Source organism: Ochlerotatus camptorhynchus, unplaced genomic scaffold (assembly GCF_037179485.1).
Source record: "Ochlerotatus camptorhynchus isolate MF236.1 unplaced genomic scaffold, CSIRO-AGI_Acam_v1.1 ptg000123l, whole genome shotgun sequence".
NCBI lineage: Eukaryota > Metazoa > Arthropoda > Insecta > Diptera > Culicidae > Ochlerotatus > Ochlerotatus camptorhynchus.
Window position 1 is genome coordinate 265,879 of NW_027040613.1, and position 20,533 is coordinate 286,411.

Genomic DNA, 20,533 nt, shown 5'->3' on the forward strand with positions numbered 1-20,533 from the left:
GGAAATTTGTTTACCGCCTCTTGTTGTCGTTTACGGGAACAAAACGTACCATTAATAAACGTATCTTCGTTTTGCGGATTCCTGAGTTCAACCTAATACAAAACGAGGTATATGTGGAATTTCCCGACCTGCGGGGGGAGCAGGAAATAAAGTTCATTGATTTCGAGCAAGTCTACCAGGATCTTCGTGTGGAAATTTGCACTGCACTGGAAATATTTCGTAAGAAGCAGATTGTGCCACATGTTGCATTGCCAGCGCCCATTCATACAATCGTCAACCAAGTACCCGAATTACCTCACGTCCCGTTACCATCTTGGTTACAAAAGGTGGTTTCGTTTCATGCAGCTGTTTTAAGATTTGATCGAGAATTATCCGGGCTTGTCGGACGCAACGAAGCTACACTACCTGACGCTTTCGCTGAGGAAAAGCGGAGAATGTCACTAACGAGCAAATCCTCAACGAAAACAACGTTGTCGCTGCGTGGAATGTGCTCGTAGAGAGGTTCGAGAACAAGCGCACAATCCTTGACTTACATACGAATAGAATCATAAACCTCCTGAAAATGAAGATAAAAGTGCGGCAGAGTTAAGAAAGCTTGTGGACCAATGCAGCCGGCACGTTCCACCGGCTTGGAGTTCCACGACAAAAAAATTCTGGGAATGGCCGTGAATTTGGTGATTTCCCGCCTGACGTCGGTGCTTGATAATGCGACGCTCAGTCAGTGGGAAAATACCATCAAGCACAAGGGAATGCCGAAATACAAGGAAACGACACAGTTTCTTCGAGGTAGATGTTTCATTCTCGAACGTTGTGAAGCGAATGCAGCGAAAAACCCTGTCGATACATGGAAGCAAAGGACATTGGTTCCCAACCCTAAGCCTACCGTGAGAGTGCATGCAACATGAAATTGAGGAAACGTGTGGAATTTGCGACGATTCACACAACGTCAACAAGTGCAAGGTCTTGAAGCAGATACCCATGTCCGAGAGTGTGGGGAAGGTCAAGGAAAAACAGTTGTGTTTTAACTGCCTGAAACGAGGACATCGAGTAAGTCAGTGCAGGTCTAGGGCTTGTACCATACCATCAGCGGTTGCGGTAGGAAGCATCACACGCAGTTGCATTTACATTGCAGGAGATTTGCAAGAAACAACGCTTTGGAGCACCGTGCTTGGCTGGATCGTATGTGGCTCGTATCCCAGCAGTGGTAGCAGCCTTTGGTCAAGGTGAAGAAACTCTAGACAACGTTGTGCGAAGATTTTGGGAACAAGAAGAAGTGTGTGGTGAGCCATCAATCACTGAACAAAATCAACAGTGTGTCAAACATCATCGAGTCAACGGACGCTTCGTCGTGCGACTGCCGTTCCAGCCTTCCGTTGAACAACTTAGCAGTTCCAGATCGTTGGCAGAGAAGCTTTCTGTAGCTTGAAGATGATCAGAGATGTTATGCCTCAGAACATCCCGGTGGCGCCGACAGGGATTGGGGTGAGAGGTAATCACGCTAACCACTACACCACCGGTGCCGCTAATGAAATACAATTGTAAATCAAGAATTTCAATAAAGAATTATTTTAAACGTTTGGTCATTTATACTCAGAAAACAATGTCTGAGACATTATAAAAACTTTTCCTACACAAAAAAGAGTACAAACAAAAAATGTGACTAAAGGCTCTTGTTCTACGATTATTGTCAGTTTGCAAGTGTCCATGCCACATTTGCACATAAGCTTTTTTGAAAAAATAAATCGGGCGAAGACATTTTGAGATAGGTAGGGGTAGACGGGGCATAGTGGGTATGTTAAGCATTTTATCATACATCTCATAAAGTAAGCAATGTAATTGTACATTTGTCAAGTTAAATCTTGGAAAGGTATAGGGGAATTTACGTATTCACGTCAATCTAAGCAGCGTCCGCACTTCTATTAGCATTTTCACAGCTTCACGCTCATATATGACGTGTCTGTTTGTTTCAATTCATCTGCTGCTTGCTTTTCTATCCATTCCAATCGACAGAATTCTTCAAAACTGTTTGAAAGCGTTTTTACAACGCTCTAAACTTCTCAGGTGAGTGTGACTATTGTCGGCAGCCTCTTTTTCTTCGGCAACCTTCCCATTAGAACTGCGTGTTAACCAGCTGTTCTATTATCGGCAACTCGAAATCAGCCCCATTTTGTATTAATGCTTCATTTGAAGAAAAATCTGGCATAACAGGATTGCTCGGTCCTACAAATATAATCAGATAAGCTGAAAGACTAAAAATTGGATACATTCAGGGAAGTGTGTTGATGGTAAAACATAGTGAAATTAACGTTTAAATTTTGATTGCCGAAAACAGTCAATGGGTGCCGAAGCCGACATTTACCCTATATATTATTTTAATAAACTGACCGTTGAAATGTAAAAAAAAATGAATGAGATATATATGTTTTTGGAACGTGTGAAATTGTGAATTTAAGATACCAGGTGGGCATAATGAGCAAGCCACGTTTTTTACAAATTGATTGTTTCATGAATACTCTTGTCCAATATGAAATGAGAAATGCTCACTGCACATCTCGGATTATCATTATCATTATCAGAGTTGGTTGGAAATGCTAACATGAAGCTTTAGTGTGATAATTTTAGCTAGATAATGATCATTAGAAGAGGGTAGGTGAATAGTTCCGTTAGGGTACGGCAGTATGAAAAATTGAATAGACGTTGAAAATGAGCGAAGGGCCATTTAATCCCCATCGCCTACCTATGGCGCCATTCTATCGCGGCATGAGCCAGCAACGCCGGCCATAAACCTACCGCCTCCAACACTCCACTATAAAGCATGAAATTAAGCCCGCCCACCAGCAGCAAGATGAAAAAACTAGCCAAAGGGAGGACAAAAAAATCAAATGGTTGTTTTGTTTCATTACGTCGAAAGTAACAAAGTTAAAAAAAAAGTTGAGCTATCAGTTTCAATCGATGCTCCTGCTATTACACTATATACTGTCCGAATATAGGATCACATCCCATTTTTAAATTTATTTACCAGTCAAATTGCTTTTTGACGTAATCACCTTCCGATCAACATATTTTAAGATGTTACTTAAGTCACCAAATTTCTATGGAGATGCCGTTTGTCTTAAGTAACAGCGCAGATAAACCCGTGAAAAGTGTACGTTTTGATTGATGCGTGATTGATAATTCTCCATTCTTCGTGATTGATCTCCCGAATATTCTGGTCAGTGCTGAGATTTGTCATTGTCACTGACAGACTTTCGTGCAGTATTGACTAAAATGTTCGTCACATAGTCACTGACAGACTTGATCCTCAAAAAAACCTTCGTCAAAATCTCATTCATTTTTTCGTCAATGACAAAGATTCGCCAGGTAACAAAACGTTTAATTTAGTACATTCTGTGTCACATTATTGTTATCCAAGTAGCTCAGGACGTAGATACTTGTTCACTAAAATGGATCCATGTAATTGTTTTGCTCAAGTCATTTAATTTCGTTAAAAATTTAGCTAATAAATAAATCTGCACATGTTCGTCACTGACAGCATTTTCATTGACAATTGACATGGTTTGCCTTGACTATGACTGCTGGCTCCAATGAGTGACCAAAGCAGAATTGTCAATATCACCGTGTACTGTCGAGATTTTGCAGCACTGATTCTGGTAAATACACTTTATCTTAAGCAACATTAGGGGCCACAAACGACGTATAATAACTTTTGACTCAAAAACCAGTATTTTTTTAGCATGAAAGCTAGCGATCTGCTTTGTATGATTGAAACCCTGCTTAATATGTTAAACATCACTCCTCGTCGAACGTTCGACAGACCAAGTTTGCTTTACGCTACTCTCCCGCCGCCGCAAAAAGTTTTGTTTTTCGAAAAAAAAATGGATTTTTTACTCTCCCGATCGGAGTTTTTTTTATTCACCTTCTGGTGTGCAGTGCCACAGGCGGACATATAAGTTCAGGAAGCAATCATCTCAGCCGAGCCTGAAGATTGGATTCAACGATCGAATCATCAACATCGCATCATACGGCATCAAAAGGTCATCACCCGTATACACCGCACCCGCAGCAGAACTACAGATACGGTCTATTTAGACTGGACGGTGCCCTTTGTGCTAAGCCACATGCTGCAACAATAGAGCGATCATCTCTGCTTCATCGCACAGTGGAGTATGTACACGCGCCATCCCGGCATTTTTTTCTTATTTTTCTTAATTTTCTCTTGTAAATATTTTTTTTGGGTTTTGATTTGCTTATATTTAAGTAATCCCCCTGCAGCGTTGAATTTCCTTTCCTACATATTATTAATATTTTTTATTATTATTCATTAATCAATGCCAACAACATCAGGAATTTCCGAAGACCTAAACTTTCTCAAGGACGAGCTGAAAAATATCAGCAATAAAACTTCTGACCTGTGCTCTACTGTTACAATGCAACAAAACCCTATACTAGGGTTAGGTATTGTATTAGATGAGTTGAAATTGTTATCGGCGGGTATTGGCAACATCGAAACCCAAATTAACTGTGTCACACTAAATACGCCGGACTCCCCATACGAAGTGATATTACCATCACCTGACCCCCTCCCCAGTTTTCTGGAAGAGTTAAACAATGAGCAAAACGTTGATGACTCAGGGTGGCGTCTTTTGGGCATGAGGAGGGTCTGGAAGGCAGAATGGTCAGACTACGACGCGCTCAAATCACGACGGCTAAATCAACAAAAACATGCTGAAAAAGCTAGAGGAAAAGGAAACAAAATACAGCACGAAATTATTCTAACGTAAGGAACAACATACACAGCAACAGTTAAAATCATCGTAATCATCGAAACATGAATTCCGCGACAACGGTTACAGTACCAATCACAGTAAAATTTTCGGCCACCGGAGCATCATTCGACATAACGACCAGGATAACATTAACAGCAATAACAAAAACAACAGTTCCTACCAGTTCCACATCAGAAATCATGGCAACCCCCGTTTTCTTCCACCTGATCGAGAGCTTCTTTCAGCAGCAAAAAATGTTTTCTACATAGGGTAAATTATGGCTTCGGCACCCATTGACTGTTTTCGGCAACCGAAATTGAAACGTTTATTTCACTGTATTTTCCCATCAAAACTCTTCGCTGAATGTATTAAGCCGATTCCTTACCTTTTCAGCTTCAATCTGATTACATTTTTACGACTGTGAATTCCTGTTATACCATATTTTTCTTTAAATGAAATATACATACTACAAAATACGGCTGATTTCGAGTTGCCGATAATCGAACAGCTGGTTAACACGCAGTTCAAATGGAAAGGGTGCCGAAGAAAAAGAGACTGCCGACAATAGTCACTCTCACCTGAGAAGTTTGGAGCGTTGTAAAAACATGTTCAACCCGTTTTGATCAATTCTGTCGATTGGAATTGGTAGAACAGCAAGCAGCAGATAAAAATCAACAAACAAACCTGTCATGTATGTGTGTGACGCTGAGAAATCGCTAATAGAAGTTCGGACACTGCTTAGATTGACGAGAATACGTAAATTCCCCTACCACCGGTTAATTATCAACCTACGATGCAGTTTGAAAAAAGGGAAACTATAAGCGGTCTTCCGAATTCACATGGTATGGTTCAGGGGAATTCTTCCTATACATCGTGTAAGCCGTGCACATGTGTGTTTTCGGCGCAACTGACGCACTCACCTGAGGTAGAATATGACAACACAGCTGAGCTCGAGGAACATGGCATCTCACATAACTTGAGGGATTTCGGACAGTATGCAGCAACTTCACCCCCTGACCATGTAAGTGACCATGTCGCTAGTTTATCAAGTAGCTCTTTTTTAAGTGAAACTGTCTATTGCCAAAATTTTAACCGTATGCGTAGTGCGTATAAAATAAATTACATTCAAAATAAAATTAGCGGATGCACATATGATATAATAATTGGAACAGAAACTAGTTGGTCTGATAGTATTGATAGCGAAGAGGTCTTTGGTAGAAAATTTTGTGTTTTTCGATGTGACCGCGATGTATCATTATCAGGTAAAAAATCAGGTGGCGGTGTACTTATTGCTGTGAATGCTACATTTCAAGCTGAACAAATTGCTAGTGAAAGCCAAAACGAATTTGAAGATGTGTGGGTTAAAATTATAATAAATGGTGAAGAACATCTTTTCGCTTCTGTCTACTTTCCTCCACACTTTTCCAAAAAACCAGCTTACGAAAAGTTTTTCACTGCTGCAGAACTGAAAATTCAAAGAGAAAATCCAAGAACCAAAATTCATATTTATAGAGATTTTAACCAGAATACTGTTAATTTTATACAGGATAGTGATAATGATTCTCTGCTGTTACCAGTTGTAGGTGAAAACGATACTTTGCAATTCATCTTTGATAAAAGCAGCCACTTCATCAAATTAACCATGTTCGTAACCAGCTCAATTCCTATTTGGATCTTATGTGTATTGTAGAAGCAGCAGTTCCATTATGGAAGAATAAAAAAATTCATACGGCTATTGAATACTCAGTGTTCACAGACTCGCATCGGTCATGCCCAAGCGTTGTTGATTTTGAATTAGTTTATGATTTTAAAAATGCAAATGTTCCTGAATTTCACAGCAGACTGAATAACATAAATTGGCAAAAACCTTTTAAAAGATGAAAACGACATGGACAAGGCTGTTGACATGTTTTATACTACCTTATTCAATATCATTGAAGTATTCGTTGCTAAAAGACTAAAGAGAATAATGCACCAAATATCCTGTGTGGTATACACAAGAAATCAGAAATAATAAAACCAGGAAGCAAAAAGCACACAAGTCGTATAAAAAGCTTAAAACGTCACAAAATTTAGAAAAATACATTGAAATTTGCGGAGCACTTGAGGCAAAAATATCGTCGCATATGAGAATTACAATTCAAGAGTAGAGAACAATATAAAATATGATCCCAAAACGTTCTTTAACTTCGCGAACGAAAAAATGAAGTCATGTACATTCCCATCACGCATGCAGTTTGAAGAGTGTGATAGCACTGACAGTGAGGATATTTGTAACCTATTTGCTCGTTTTTTCCAAAACACATATAATAAATCCAGTAATGCTCTCGATTTGAAATATTTTTCTTACATACATGAAGGGGAAAATGACGTATCAGTTAATAATATCACTTTTAAAGAAATTTTTATGACTCTTGAAAGTCTCGATGCCGGCAAAGGACCTGGTCCTGATGAAATACCTCAATTTTTATTGAAAAAATAGCAACTAGTTTTGTTAAACCATTGTTTTGGCTTTACAATTTATATATCAAAACAGGTGATTTTCCAAAAAATTGGAAGAAACCATTTTTAGTCCCAATATTTAAATCTGGCAAACGGTCAGACATTAAAAACTATAGAGGTATTACAATTATGTCATGCTGCATTCCTAAAATGTTTGAAGCAATTGTTAACCAGAGAATATTTAATCAGGTTAAGCATCGCATTACAAATAATCAACATGGTTTTTTTAAAGGTCGGTCAACGTCTACTAATCTGCTGGAATTTGTAAACTTTTCTATTGAAGCAATGGATAGAGGTAATACCGTTGAAACCTTATACACTGTCTTTAGTAAGGCCTTTGACAGAGTAGACATTCCCTTACTTCCTTTTAAATTAAAACTTTTAGGTATGACAAGTACACTTTTAAAATGGATTGGATCATACTTGACAGAAAGAATAGTAATAGAATTAGTAAGGCCTTTGACAGAGTAGACATTCCCTTACTTCCTTTTAAATTAAAACTTTTAGGTATGACAAGTACACTTTTAAAATGGATTGGATTATACTTGACAGAAAGAATACAGATGGTCCACTTTAAAGGAAAAATGTCCTCGCCAGTTAATGTTACCTCGGGAGTTCCACAGGGATCTCAGTTAGGTCCTTATTATTTATTTTATTTGTGGATGACGTGAAGTTTGTGTTGAATCGCTTAAATGTGCTCATATATGCTGACGATATGAAACTGTACATGGAAATCTTTAACAATTCTGATTTGCTACTTTAAAAAAATGAAATTGATGTTTTCTACAATTGGTGCGTTAAAAGTCTTCTGGATATTAATGTTAAAAAATGCAATATTATATCTTATTCTAGAAAACACACTACTTTATATTTTACATGTACTCTAGGAAACCAGCTGGTTGATAAAATTAGGGACTTAGGAGTAATTCTTGGCTCGAAGTTGACATTTGTAGATCATGTGAATACCACAATTTACAAAGCAAATAATATGTTGGGATTCATAAAAAAGATTTAGTTATCATTTTAAAGACCCATATGTAGTGTTCGACCAACCGAATGAAACCCTTTTTGCTATTGGGCGACCAAATTGTTATTTGTTTATTTGTTATGGTTGCATCAACAGACTAGAAATAGTCCCAATGATGTGTTGTAAAAAAGTACAGATTATACAGACGACATACATATACTACAGTTACTACAGTTACAAACGAAAATAACTTGGAAAGCATTGTCAAGTTACTAAAAATTTATAAGTCTTAAATTTTACACTTAGCTGTTGGGTATCAAGCGCCTTCGGTCAGCAAAAAAGGCAGAGAATCTTCGGCGAAGCATATTCCGTGTCAAGTAGAAATCGAACATCGACGCTACTCGGTTGAACACTAGCTGCAAGCCGTAAATAGCGCTCTCTATGCTATAATTAGTTCGAAGAAGTGGAAGTCTCAGCATAAGACTGTTGCGTAGTGATCGAGGTTGAACATTAATGTTCACTTGTTGCAGAATTGCTTCGCAGTCGATTCTTCCTTGCAGAGTATCGGCGACGGTTAAGGCTCTGAAAACATCTCTTCGGATACGTAAGGGCTCGATATTGATCAATTGGCAGCGATTCTCGTAGCTTGGAAGACGAAGTGGGTATCTCCAAGGCAGCTTACGGAGCGCGAAGTGAAGAAAACGTCGTTGAACAGATTCAATTCGCTCGGCCCCATTATTGTAGTTCGGGCTCCAGACAGCAGAGCAGTATTCCAACGTAGATCGTACGCGAGAGGAATAGAGCGATTTCAAGCAGTAAATGTCCGTGAAGTTCTTAGTAATCTTGAAGACAAAGCCAATCGTTCTGGACGCTTTGTCGACGACGCAGGCTTGAAGTCAGAATAAAGTTCTTGTCCTGTCTCTTTTTTGGTTTGTAGACAGTAAGGAAGACAGACGTATTTTACCTACTAGTGATTCATCCGAAAAGTCTTGATATTAAGAACATTTCAGTGGCGACAGAGGAGAACAAATTTAAAACAAGGAAGTAGTGCGGAAAGAAAGTTCAATTTTCACAGCGGCGAACGGTAGCGTGCAAATAAATTCTGGCCGTGAGTGAATGACTAATATTTCCCGTACGGAGATTGTGTGGTATAATTTCAATTAGCGGTAGCGATCAGTAAGCTTGTTTAGCACTGTAGCATCTGACACGTGAGCAGCTGAGTAATTCGATCAAAAATCGTAAAAAAAAAAACCGCAGTAAATTTCGTGGAAGAAGAAGAAGACCAAGTTGATAGCTATGATTTCAAACGACTGAGCATAAGAGATTCGGAAGATGATGAACATGACTACCCGTGCATGATGATTTCGGTGGCAAACAGATCGAGTGAACCGTGTATTGTTTACGTTGTAGTTGACAAAATCAAAATAAGTATGGAAATTGATTGTGGAGTGTGTCGGTAATAAGTTTGGCGATGTATAAGAAATATTTTGCTCACATTCAGGTAGTCAGTTGCACCAGCAGATTGGTAGTAGTAAACGGGCAACAGTTGAAAATTTTTGGCAAAATTTTGGTCAATGTAACTGCTAACAATACTCAACATCCTGTTTCTTTCATCATTCTCGAGGGAATACGTAGTTTCGTACCGCTGTTGGGTAGAAATTGGCTAGATATTTTCTATCCTGGTTGGAGGAATGTTTTCGGAAATTCTTTGAGTGTAAACAAGTTAAATGACGGCCAACAATCATCTTCTGAGGGTAATGTTGTGTTTGATTTACGTGTGCGTTTTCCAAAGATGTTTTATGGTGACTTTTCCCATCCTATAATAGGGTTTGAGGCTGATCTCGTCCTTAAAGAAGAGAGGCCAGTGTTTCGGAAAGCATACGAGGTGCCATTTAAATTGAAGGATAAAGTCGTAGAACACTTGGATTCTTTGGAAAAGCAGAATATTATAACACCAATTCAGGTTAGTGAATGGGCATCTCCGGTTGTCATAGTGCTTAAGAAAGACAATGAAATAAGGATGGTTATTGACTGTCGTGTTTCAATTAACAAATTCATTATTCCGGATACGTATCCTCTACCGCTGGCTCAGGACATTTTTGCATCGTTGTCCAAATGTAAATGGTTCTGCTGTCTTGACTTGGCGGGGGCGTACACCCAGCTTCAACTTTCGAAAAGGTCTAGAAAATTTGTTGTCATTAATACTATTAAAGGCCTTTATACCTACACTACAACCGCCTACCTCAGGGAGCCTCTTCCAGCGCTTCGATATTTCAATAAGTCATGGATCAAGTTTTGATCGGTTTGAAATACGTCAGCTGCTATTTAGATGACGTGCTTATTGCGGGAAAAACTAAGGAAGAATGCGAAACTAATTTATACTTGGTTCTTTCAAGGCTTGAGAAGGCAAACATAAAGGTAAATTATAAAAAGTGTAAGTTTTTCGTCAAATCTTTTACATATTTGGGACACCTAATAACAGAAGACGGTCTTCTGCCATCACCTGACAAATTAAGGAAGCTAAGGTCCCAAAAGATGTGGACTTATTAATTTTTATGGTAAATTTGTGCCTCATCTATCTGCAAGATTGAGATGCTTATACGCCTTATTACGAAAAGAAGTAAAGTTTGTGTGGAATGATGTGTGTCAGAGAGCTTTTGATGAAAGTAAAATGGCATTACTTAACGCAAATATTTTGGAATTCTATGACCCTAAAAAATCTATTGTTGTGGTGTCTGATGCATGTAGCTATGGATTAGGCGGAGTTTTGGCTCATGCAATTAATGGACAAGAGAAACCAATAAGTTTCGTATCTTTTTCATTAAATTCCGCGCAAAAATCGTACCCAATCTTACACCTAGAAGCGTTAGCTTTAGTTTGTACAGTGAAAAGGTTTCATAAGTATTTATTTGGACAAAAGTTTACTATATATACGGATCACAAGCCACTATTGGGGATATTTGGAAAAGATGGGAAAAATCAAGTGTGTGTTACTAGGCTGCAGAGATATATAATGGAAATGTCTATTTATGAATTTGAGATTCGCTACAGACCATCATCCAGAATGGGTAATGCAGACTTTTGTTCAAGATTCCCACTGGAACAAGGTGTCCCTAAATATTTGGACAGTGGTAGTATTAAAAGCATTATTTTTTTGAAGATTTTCCCTTGGATTATTCATTAATTGCTAAAGAAACAAAAACGGACATATTGCTTTCAAAAATTACTGACTATATCAAAAAGGGATGGCCAAACCGAGTTGACAAAACTTGGCAAACTGTATTTTCGTCACGTTACGATTTGGAGATGGTAGAAGATTGCATTTTATACCAGGACAGAGTGTTTATTCCAGTATCTCTACGAAATGCAATTTTAAAATTACTTCACATCAACCATAATGGGATGGTTAAAATGAAACAAACTGCTAGGAGATGTCTATTTTGGTTCGGATTGAATAATGATATAGAGAATTACATCCAACAATGTCAGTCATGCATGAAAACAGCAGTGGTTCCCAAACCTGTTTCAAAGAATACATGGACTCCAACAACTCGCCCTTTCAGTCGTATTCACGCTGACTTTTTCTTTTTTGATTCTAAAACCTACCTGTTGGTCGTTGATAGTTATAGCAAATGGCTTGAAATAGAGATAATGAAATATGGAACGGATGCAAATAAGGTGATTAAAAAGTTTTCGGTTATTTTTGCACGTTGTGGACTACCGGATGTTCTTGTAACGGATGGTGGCCCACCATTCAATTCCTCTCAATTTTGCTCGTTCATGGAACGGCAAGGAATAATTGTGATGAAAAGTGCACCTATAATCCTAGTAGTAACGGACAGGCGGAAAGAATGGTGAGAGTAGTCAAAGACGTTCTAAAACAATTCATGCTTGACCCTGAAACGAGATCTCTTGCGGTTGAGGATAGGATAACTCTATTCTTAGTAAATTATAGAAATACTTGTTCTTCTGACGACAGACTTCCGTCTGAAAAATTATTTAACTATAAGCCTAAAATTTTAATGGATCTTATACATCCCAGACGACGTTATAAAGATCATCTTCAAGCTCTTCCTTAGAAGGAAGAGACTTTTATAGATGATAGTACGCCCACCCAGGATCCATTCAATAAGCTGGCTTTGGGGGATAAAGTCTTGTATAAGAATAATGATAAACATTCCATTGAAAAGTGGATTGAAGCGCAGTATGTCAAAAGGATTTCATTGAATGATTTTTAAATATCTCTTGGCAGATACACACTCAAAGCGCATCGGAATCAGCTGCGCCTCCACGGCCGACAGCAACGACGGTTCTTATACCGATTCAGCGAGACAAACGGCTTAGAAGCACGAGCGACTCTGAGGAAGAGTTTTACGGTTTTCCAGATGTTCCGGCCGTACCAACAGAAGCAGATGGAGATGGTCGGCATTTCAAGTACATACGCGGCAGTCCAATTGCAACGAGAAGCTCCACAAGGCCGAACCAACACAATGATAAATCATCGAAGAACCAAGAGAATTCTGAGCAGCAATGAAGCACATCGCGTGCCATCATTGGGTCCTAGGATTCAATCGAAAAAAAAAGTGAAATTTTACGATGAAAATTTGAAGCCATAGAGAAAAAAAAAACTAAATTTCAAGTTAGATTTTAAAGTTAAGTTCTAAAAGTTCTGATTAGATTAAGATATATTTTCATGACATAACATGGATTCGAATAGGTTGAAAATCATATTGACGAGTAGTAAGATGAACTCTAATAGATTGGATTATATGTTTTGCTAAAGAAAACTGGATCGTATAGATTGAATTTTTATGTTTCCAAAGTGGTCTGAATAATACTTTGAATTGGCTACGTTAAAGTGAAATCTTTAGGGGGAAGAACTGTAGTGTTCGACCAACCGAGTGAAACCCGTTTTGCTATTGGGCGACCAAACTGTTATACGCAGGCTTGAAGTTAGAATAAAGTTCTTGTCCTGTCCCTTTTTTGGTTTGTAGACAGTAAGGAAGACAGACGTATTTTACCTACTAGTGATTCATCCGAAAAGTCTTGATATTAAGAACATTTCACCATATACCATCAAAACACTTTATATAGCTTACGTGGGATCAATTCTCGCGGGGGAGAGGTAGCTCATCGATTCTTCCGGTTCGCCTCCTAGCATCGTGCTATAAGGTACCAGGCGATAACCAGGGTAGTTGGTCGATAGCTCGATGACGTCATTTCGTTGGCGTCTGCAATGGGAAATTCTCATAGCAGACGTTGACGATGGGACGTTGTCGAGTTGTTGAATAGCAACTATCGTGGTAACTCACAGATTACCTGTCGATCTGCCAAATTTGGAAAGACGTCTGCATTGAATTGTCTCATATAATAATATTCCGCCCACTATATATTCTCTGTGTAATTACAGCTGATCTGGCAGTAACAGAGTAGCAACCGTGGGTGGTCAATCAAGCTTACGTGAGATCAATTCTCGCATATTGCAGTGTGGTTTGGGCTCCATATCATGAAACTTATATAAATCGTATAGAATCAGTTCAAAAACAGTTTCTGTTATTTGCTCTTAGGAAACTAGGTTGGACCTCTTTTCCCCTTCCTTCTTATGAGTCCCGTTGCATGTTGATAAACACTGAAACACTTAAGAAACGAAGAGAAATTTCCATGATTTCCTTTGTTCCTCACAACGCGTAAATTCAGAAAAAATATTAGCAAGCTTAAATTTTTACGTACCATCACGCATGTTAAGAACTCGAAATGTATTTCAACTGTCACCTCACAGAACGAATTATGGTAAAAATGGACCAATCAATAGAATGATGTGAGTGTATAATAATTATTGTGAGCGTATAGATCTAACGATGTCTAAAGATACAGTAAGGAGAACACTAACTGCTAGGATTTCATCTCGTTAAGTTCAAAACAATTTTTATTTTTTAGATATTTGTATATGCAGTTTGACAATTTAAAAAAAACGTATGTTTTAAAATAGCATGTAAGGCAACAGCACTATTGTAAAACGGTCTACAGTGATTGATGACAAATAAATAAAAATAAATAAATTATCTTATTTAGCTTTTTTTTTGGCATATATATTTTTTTTTATTAACACTTTGAGCAATTCCAGCCCGAAGTACAAACAGCAGGGAGAAAAACTAAAGCGGTCTTTGGAAGCTCGATCTAATCGCTCATTAGCAGAAATTTTGAAAACGAAACGACTTCCCAAACCACCCCAAAAAGCAACAACTCATTCCACCTCCTGCCAGATGATGATCAGGGCTCTGATTCTGATCTGAGGTTGGTGAGAGTAGTCCTTTTGTCTTTAACGGCAACACGAGGAAGCGGTCCAAAACAAACCTCGTAGGGCCTCTCAACCTACCTTGACAAATTTAGGAGATAGCAAAACCCCCACCATCGGGATTTAAAGTATGTAATTTTAACAAAGACTTTTCGCCACTTCCGGGATCATCTAAAACCCCAGATATCCCAGTTTCAGCCAGAAAAAAACAGCTAATAACCAGCAAGAACATGATGCCATATTCACGTTTTCTGGAATTGTGGAGAGCACCTACAATATATTTAACGTCTCTGACTCAACGAGGAATATTATTGAGGTTCTACAAAGGGTAAAATTTGTTTGTTCTTCTTCTTTTTTAAATGTCATAAAATCATCATCATTAGTTTGCACATACATTCATATACATATTATGAATTCGAAAATTTAAAACATGTATTTCGTGATTTTAGATCGAAAATTTCTTGGGTAAAACACATTTACTGTATTTACTTACTTCTGTTCTTCGAAGTATAGCACAATTAAATGCATTCGAATACATGAAACTCAAAACGACTGCTTCACAAAACGCTTGGTGAACAAAATTTATCACAAAGGAAAGCATTTCTACTTTATTGCTTTGCTAGCAATCGTGAAAGCATCATTGAAACAGCGGTTCCAGATGTATTGCCTCTAGCAAAGAATTTATGTTTATTAAAACAATTAATTGTGAAGTCTGACTCATTAACATAGATGAGTGTATGTATTTAATGGTAGATAAATATCAAAAACTGATTAAATAAAACATAAATGACCATTTTAGACATTTTACCGGTCCAATTAAAAAAGTCACAGAAGATTGAATTCAATATTAACAGGGTTGATGGCAGCAGTGCACGTAGCCTCTTATTCACTTTCCCGCTCAGGGGTGTAAACAAACTTGCATACAGCGCAGTCTGGCAGTGTGAATGTTTTGTCTGCTACATTCTTATTCACTAGATAGTGTGACATCACATTTGCTGTTGTATTGAAATGAAGGAAGAAAAGAGATGGTTAAGTTTTCCTCACCATACCAGTTGATTTTTATGAAAAATGGGCAGTTTTGGCGTGGGAACATGCACTTCCAATGAATTTTACCAATACATTTAGAAAATGATGATCGAAGAATATTCCAAAAAGAAGAAGTGATCAAAATATTGACCCTTTGTAGAACCTTAATTTGGTACTTCCAATTTTGAAAACTCTTTTGAAGCAACTAGCTTCTAGGTGGTCCTTCCTTGCATCGATCAGTATATCTTCCTTCGAGAACCACAATTTCCCGCCAAGGTCTCTCAGATATCTGTTCAGTTTTATATGAGCCTCAGTTGATCTTAGGAGATTTTAACTGTCGCAGTACATGCTGCGGGGAACTGTACGACGACAACCGCTCAACCTTGATATACGACATGTGCGACATCTTCAAAATGACAATTCTGAACACTGGGGAAGCAACACGAGTAGCCAAACCTCCAGCAAGAGTAAGTAGATTAGACCTCTCACTTTGTTCGAGTTCACTATCGTTGGATTGTTCGTGGAAAGTAATCCTACGGTAGTGACCACTTGCCAATCAAAATTTATATCTTATCTTCTACTCGCTCAGTTGACATCGTGTACGATCTTACGAAAAACATTGACTGGCGAAAGATTACGACCGCGGTTTTTGATGCTAGTCAATCGGTTGAAACACTTCCTCCACTGGACGAGTACTCCTTTCTCGCCTCCAGCAAGAGTAAGTAGATTAGACCTCTCACTTTGTTCGAGTTCACTATCGTTGGATTGTTCGTGCAAAGTAATCCTACGGTAGTGACCACTTGCCAATCAAAATTTATATCTTATCTTCTACTCGCTCAGTTGACAACGTGTACGATCTTACGAAAAACATTGACTGGCGAAAGATTACGACCGCGGTTTTTGATGCTAGTCAATCGGTTGAAACACTTCCTCCACTGGACGAGTACTCCTTTCTCGCGCGTCTAATCATCGATTGGACTTGTAATCAAGCACATACGAAACGTGTCCCGGGTGTTTCTGCTCGCAAGCGACCTCCCACTCCGTGGGTTACTGGCGTCGGTTCGTCGATGGTTTGTCGCGAGAGACTTCCATGAGAACACTCTGGAACAGTATTGGTAAAATATCAAAAAATCTCACCAACGCCCAAGATCACACTTGATTTTCGTAGACAAAAAAAGACAACAAGCAAACTAGGGTTAACTACCACATTTCCGGCCTATTAAGCACACCCCGCACTTAGTCTTTCTTAATCTAGCGTAGTTTAGCACCAAACGGAATGTTATTATTACTGATGGCTTCCAAATTTATTTACCTTTCCGTACGTACAATTTGATAAAGAGAAACAAATTGTCGAGATATTTTTAAAAGTCTAACACTGCTTCTTGACGCCAAACTCGGCCCACGGATTCTAAACTCGGCCTAACACATTGAAACGCCATTAAAACGCCAATGAATTCACTTCGGCCTAACACATTAAAACGCCAATGAATTCACTTCGGCCTATCGGATGAAGATAAAGATTGATTCGGTTATTTGTATTTGAGAATATTGGGTGCAAACATTCATATCACGCGTTCTTATTAACTTCGTTCGGTAGCATTTGAACTAAAGTATCGTACCAAACGCAGAATTTACCTGTTAACGCCAAAATCATGAATTTATTTGATGTTTTCTGCTTGATAGGCCCAAAATGGGCGCTTAGGCCAAAGTAGTTCTCTACCCTATGCGGTTGATTTTGCAAGCTGTGATATCGCAGCTCGGAATATCAAGCTAACAAAACTCACCAACTGAAAATCTCACCAAACTGATTTTTGCTTTACACCCGAATGCAACCGAAACTTCCATAATGGCTTGCAGGAGTCCCTTTCGCGTCTTCCATCGTGGTAGATTAAAAAGAGATAGCAAACTATGCTTTCTCTTTCTAAAAACGATGTGCAATGGAATCATTTTTGTGTCGAGTCAACTCTCAGCTTGATTTTTGCACATTGTGCATAATCTCGCAATATCAAAGGAGCTTGTAAAATCAATATCAAGCATGATATTTTGTTCCAATGTTCGCGTGATGCGAGCGCATGAGAGCGGAAAAATATAAATTGATTTCTGATTTTACCAACACTGCTCTGGAATTTCGGCAGAAGAATGCGAAACGCGTCATTACCGATTAACGAAGACAAGGAGTACTCGGACAGCTGGATATTAAGCTTCGCGCGGAAAGTTTGCCCGGATTCGGTGCCGGTTCAAATCAACGTTCGTTATCGTCCGTCGGGTAGTAACGAAATAGATTCCCCGTTTTCGATGGTGGAATTCTCATCGTCTAGACAAATGGGTCGAGTCGAATGGTTTAATTTCAGATACGCAATTTGGATTTCGGAGAGGCAAAGGAATGAGCGACTGTCTTGCGTTGCTTTCAACTGAATTCCAACTGGCCTATGCGCAAAACCAGCCAATCGGTTCAGTTTTCTTGGACATTAAGGACATTTGATTCTGTTTGTATCGATGTCATTTCGGATAAACTCCACGATAGTGGGCTTTCACCAATTATGAACAACTATTTGAGCAACTTGTTGTCTGAGAAATATATGAGCTTTTCTCATGGAAACTCGACAACTTCAGTTACAGTTACATGGGTCTCCTCCAGAGCTCATGTTTAACCCCTCTTCTTTATATTTTTATATAAAAGACATTGATGGTTGTCTTGATGAAAATTACTCGCTAAGGCAGCTTGCAGATGACGGCGTTGTGTCCGCTATAGGGTCAAGTGCATCGGACCTGCAAGGACCATTGCAAGATACCTTTCATTTTTTCATTTTCATTTTATGATGTACAAGGGGGTCAGGGGCCATGTCACCGATGTGAATATTCACACCATCCATAATACACCAGGGAAGGGGAGAGGAGTGAGCAACACAGCATGTTTACCCATGGGGGTTAAAAAAGTTCTGCGAGGTACACTTGTGGTGAACCAGCGGCTCAGGGATTGTAGAAAGGAAAAGGGTTGGGTAGGTTTAAAATGCAGAAATAGATGCCGTCACGATTGAATGCGCATGTTTAAACAACGTTGATCCAGGTACCTATCATATAAATTTGCATATAATCTAGCTAATAAAGTTAAATAATAATAATATAATCTAGTTATGATTATTGTCAATAATACTTACATTTCGATGGTGCTGCCTACTTTACCTGTTATGTGATACTTATCATCACAGAGTCCAACCTTGAATCGCAGACCAGGTCCACTAACAAAACACTCGTTCCGAGAAGGGTTTATGGTCTTCTTCTTCTTCTTCAGGTTCGCTCACCACCCGGAATGAAGGCTCGGTGCGGTTAGTAATATCAAACAGTGTTACATGCAGGGTGCCTTCCATTCATTTTGACTAAAAAAATGTTTTAAGAAATTATGGAATAATAAGACATTTTGAAAATATTTTGATTACGTAAACAACAAGAAAAGATTGTTAAGTTTGTGTTTGACACATAATACCTGCCAATTTTGCTACATGAGAGTCGCAATAAGCGATTTTGTAATTTATCTCACCCACTCTTCGCTCTTCACTCTTCGCGAAGAGGCGATCAGAAAAACGTTCATTGTGACTCTGTCAAAGCTAAATTTGCAGGTTTGATGTGTGAAACACAAACTTTACAATCTTTTCTTATTACTTACACATACAAAATGTCATCATAATATCCTATTATTCTATAATTTCATAAAACATTTTTTTAGTCAAAATGAATGGAAGGCACCCTGGTTACATGCAAACGAAAAAACGAAAAAGAGATACAACCAGGATTAGTTTTTTAAAGTAATAGTTTCATCTGAATACCCAACTAACCATATCTCAGTGACATTGTACCACTCTGAACCCACACCTAAAGCTATTTTGTGATTATATGGTTACTTTGGTATTCACATGAAATGTTGTGCAAGTACCAGAAGTTCAACAACGCCCAACTATGGACAGCTCAATGTTAATACCATTTACTCTTTGAATCAGCTTACACAAACATGATAATGTACTAAGAAACATCTAAGAATGTATAGAGATAAAGTTCAAAAATACAGTTTTAACTGATGGTACTTTATACACTTCAAACTGTCCAATATTGGACCCTGCCAACACACGGCGCCTGCACGGCAATGTGGGCCGTCAGAATGGTTCATCGGTTGCGAAGTGAAGTGCTTCTAAAACTGAAGCGATACATTTCTCAATGTTTCAACGTTATCCTAACGTAAACTTAATATTATCACCCATATGCCCGTCCAAGCCCGAAACCCATCCACCACACAAAATCAAATAAAAATGTTTCTGTATGGCAAACACGTCCAGACATAGACGAGAATATGGGTGTATATCTTCACTGTAACAACTACGGGTAATCATCGAAAATACTTGCATTTTACTCAGGCACTTTTGAGCAAACTGCAATCACTCTCTCATACTCGAAATGTGCCACGACCAAATTGGCACAACGACGCCCTATACGCTCTCTGACCAAAGCGCAGGGAAGGACCATTGCAAGATACCTTAGACAATTTGTCTACTTGGGCTATGAAGCTAGGTATCGAATTCTCTCCTGAGAAAACTGAGTTGGTTGTTTTTTTTCTAGGAAGCATCCTGTACAGTTACAGCTTCAACTAAAGGGAGGAACAATCACTCAAAGTATTTTTTCAAGTATTTAGATGTCTGGTTCGATTCCAAATACACGTGGGAAAACATATTGCGTATCTGAAACAAAAATGCCAGCAAAGGATTAATTTTCTTCGTACAATTACCGGAACTTTGTGGGGAGCCCACCTGGAAGATTTGATCAGGTTGTACCGAACAACCTTCAAACAAGATTCATGATTCTGTATTATGAGTATATGACGGTGGAGGTTGGTCCTTCATTATTAAATTCCAATCGTGTTTGCTCGGGTCTACGCAGGGGGTGGGGGGAGGGGGACTACAGCCCCTTATTGACTTAACAAAACAAAAA

The 20,533-nt window shown here is 38.6% G+C and overlaps 1 protein-coding gene and 1 pseudogene across 1 annotated transcript in view; one reads left to right on the forward strand and one right to left on the reverse strand.

Moving 5' to 3' along the window:
• Window positions 1–20,533, reverse strand: part of mRpS9 (mitochondrial ribosomal protein S9) — a 78,067-nt gene that overhangs the window by 56,461 nt on the left and 1,073 nt on the right. The gene's annotated exons all lie outside the window — the stretch shown is intronic.
• LOC135699891 (uncharacterized protein K02A2.6-like) lies at window positions 2,210–20,526 on the forward strand (annotated as a pseudogene).